This window comes from Apium graveolens, chromosome 9, assembly GCF_009905375.1.
Source record: "Apium graveolens cultivar Ventura chromosome 9, ASM990537v1, whole genome shotgun sequence".
Taxonomy (NCBI): Eukaryota; Viridiplantae; Streptophyta; class Magnoliopsida; order Apiales; family Apiaceae; genus Apium; species Apium graveolens.
The window spans coordinates 56,311,970-56,315,552 of record NC_133655.1 but is presented as its reverse complement, the minus strand read 5'-3'; the positions used below and the strand labels follow the sequence as shown (position 1 = coordinate 56,315,552).

Here is a 3,583-nt window from a genome sequence, read left to right as displayed (position 1 = left end):
GCATGCATTTCCACTCACAGTATAAGAGAGGGGTAGTTGTGTCATTAACCACCCCACTATCTCATTTCAACCTAACCAAATTACCATATCATCCTTGCATGCATTTTGTGCTAGTAGTGAGAGAAGGGTAGGTTGGTAATTTTATAATTCCACTAATATAGGCACATGGGAGAATCAAACAAAAGGCTTGTCATTTCTACCACCACTTCATTCACATCATTTTTCATCTCTCCCCTCTCCTTCTTCTCTCTCGGCTCTCTCTCCCTCTCTTCTTCTCTCTCTCACCGAGCTCTCTTTCTCTCCTACATGCAACACCAAAATCTACTTAAAATTTAAAGATCTTGCCATTAATCTTCATCATTTTCAATCCCCTATTCATATATTCTTTGCATACAAGTGTTTAAGAATGTTTTTGCATCAACATCTCTTGGTTATATCTAAGAAAACACAATTTCTTAGTGTATGATCTTAAGAGAGAGTATATTACATAAGTTGTATAATTTTCTTGGATTTGTTTTGGAGGTAGGTTCGACTTTTTGCTATTAAAAAGGGATTTTGATTTTCATTCAAATTTTTACAAAGGGTTTTGGTTCAAAGATTTGGTTTTTGGTTCGAATGAATGAGTTTTGCCAAAGGGTTTTAATGTTCGATTGGTTTTGATGATATATATATATATATATATATATAAACCTTTGTTTTTGAGTTGGTTTCTTTGCATGCATGTAAAATCTTAAGTATAATCAAGGTATATTTTGTTTGGTTTGGAAAGAAAATGGGTTAAATGATTAGATCATTGGTTTAATTAAGTTGGATTTGTGATTTAGAGTATTGCTTGTTGAGTTGATTGATTGCATGTCGATTCTACAAGTTGTTTTGTTGTTATTTTGGTTATTGTTTAATTCGGAAATAGAATTTGGTTTATGTTGGATATGTGAGTAGATAAGTATGAATAAGTTAAGTTTTGATTATTAAAAGCATGGATTTCATTCGGTTTTCAAAGGAATAAATGATTGGATTTATGCATGTTAAGATTTTGTTCAAAAATAATGTTTTTGTTCGGTTTTTGATTTTAAAAAAAATGATTTCAAGAAGTGTTCTTGTTTTGAATGGATTAAAATAGGTTTAAATTATAAATGGAACCTTGCATGTTGATATTTGATAAATTGTTTGTATTTTATTGAAAAAGCTGAATGGTATATGGTATTAAAAAGGGTTGATTCAAGTTGTTTGGTCAATTTAATTTTAGAGTCTAATTAATTGGTTTGTGTAAGATTGATTTGGTGTTTAAAAGATGTTTGGTTATTTGCATGTCAAGTTAAGTGGTTGCATGTTGATTTCTTAGCTTGGTACCATTTATTTTAGTTTAAATTTTTTTTAGTTAAAAATGAAGGAATAGTTGTTTGGTTGTCGAGTTATTTCGATCGTGATTGTTTTGTTAAGATACAGATTTATATATACAAGTATACACTCGCTATGTGATATATGAGTACTCTATGATTATGCTTGAATATACGAGTTAATTATATAAGTATATACTACTAAGTGCTATGTGAATATTCAGTGATTTTACTCGTGTATATAAGTTAAGCTTTAATGCGAGTTGGGATAATCGTTAGACGTTTAGGGAACTTCGAGTGCAAATAAGTATCTAATTAGGGATTATGTTTTGGATTGTAGATTCAGATAGCGGAGGCATTCAGGATTGTAGATTCAAATAGTGGAGGCATTCAGGCTAGAAAAGGGAAAGGAAACTTAGGTGGCAATAGTTCAGCTTCAGTAGTTCAGTTTCAATTTCAGTAAAGCAGGAAAGCGATTTAAGGCAAGTAACTCTGCCTTGTCTTATGAATTGATATTGCTAATTCCATGATAAAGTAGTGACCCTTTTTAATACTTGTGATAAACCTGTTATTGATTTCTGAGAAACCTTAATATTGATTCTTGTGGTAACTTGTGGTTGGATCATGTTCGTCCCGTTTATAACACTTTCATTGATTCATACCCTATTACATTTCCTATTTCCTTTGTCACCCTATGATCTCGTAAATCCTAATAGAACCTTTATGAATTCCCTTGTGAAATATTTTCATTAACCTGATTTTTTCATTAACTTGAGTACCTTTGTCTTGTTGATTAATTCCCTTGTATACCTTGAACTTGATTTTTAGTATTGCTTCAATAATTCCCTATATTGACCATTTCTTATAAATCAAATTCCTTGAACTACCTTTGTTTGATAACTATCCTTTATTTTCATATCCAAACTTTGTAACTAGATGTACGCCATGTACTACACTTGATATCAGACACTCCTACCTTTGTTGATTATCGTTATAACTCTTTTTCAATACTTTCTTCCTTAATTGTTGAATCATTGGTACTCATCCTTGATGATCCCGCTTGTGAGAAGATAATTCAATTTCTGATAAGAGTCCCATAACTCCAATCCTCGACTTATAATTTAAATCCTACTGTTTAGAATCCTTGTAATTTCTCCATGGCATCAATTTTATAAAAGATAATTGCTCTTTAAAAAAAGAATGTTTTTTTTGATTTAGTGGATTGGACTGAGACGCAAGTCCCTTTCACACCAATTGATAGGCTTAAATGTTGCCTAGGGATCTCATTATATTTGAGAACTCAGCGCGGTTCAGGATTACTTCGCGGCTGATTTTTGAGAATTGATTTGGTTAAAAGTTTTGATTTGAATAACGATGCCATGATACCATATATCTTGTTCCATGATATTATTATGCTTTTCTGATATGATTTCTGCTATTGAATTGCGATGAATGTCGGCTTTCACCCTATCTTGATCCTTGATTCTTGAAAGCCCAAACCTTTCTTTAGAACCTTTGTATAAACAAAGATAGAAATCTGCCACCTAGAGATTTAAAAGTAGAATGCCTCAGATTTTTTCTATTGTTATTATTATTGCTTTATAGAACTGCTATGTAGTTACTTGATGAGCTTTTGTGCTCATTTATATTTGCTTTGCTCTAACCATGGCAGTTAAGCGAAAAGATGGCTAGACTTAGGTGCACTGCTCGTAAGACCGTACCTGGTGGCCCCTACCGTGTCGTAGGCTTCCAGATGCCAGAGCAGGTAGTACATGATGTGTGAGCAAGCGCTTTAGTTGGAAAGTTATAAGCATACAATGGGTTATCTGTCGGTTCCAAGTTGAAATCGATTGTGTAAATTAAATATTATTTTGGGTTGTAATATATTATCTGGTTGGTAGTTGTAATCTTGTCTCAAACTTAATCCTGTTTAGATCCTGCTATTAGTTAATCAGGGTTTATGCTTATTTATTGTTAGTTTAATGGTGTGTGGGTCCTCATTTCCTAACCCCGAGATTGAGGGCGTCACACTTCAAGCTACTTTTGTAGACTCTCCAATCTAAGTGAATAGATCGTTTGTTATTTGATAATCTTGAATATTTAACTTGTCCGCATAATGGTATTTGAGCTTCATGTCGAGATCTCCAGCTTGTTCATGTGAGAATGTGAGAAAAGATCTAGAGAAAAATAAAATTAAAGAGAGATAAGATCCTTGCATGGAATAAGGAAAGGTAGATGAGTGTCGG

General features: G+C 32.7%; 1 long non-coding RNA gene across 1 annotated transcript; it reads left to right on the top strand.

Moving 5' to 3' along the window:
- Nucleotides 1-277: 277 nt before the first annotated feature.
- Nucleotides 278-3,306, top strand: LOC141682572 (uncharacterized). The gene is made up of 3 exons (XR_012559827.1): nt 278-522; nt 1,678-1,819; nt 3,010-3,306. It is a non-coding gene; the product is annotated as an uncharacterized LOC141682572 (long non-coding RNA).
- Nucleotides 3,307-3,583: the final 277 nt, after the last annotated feature.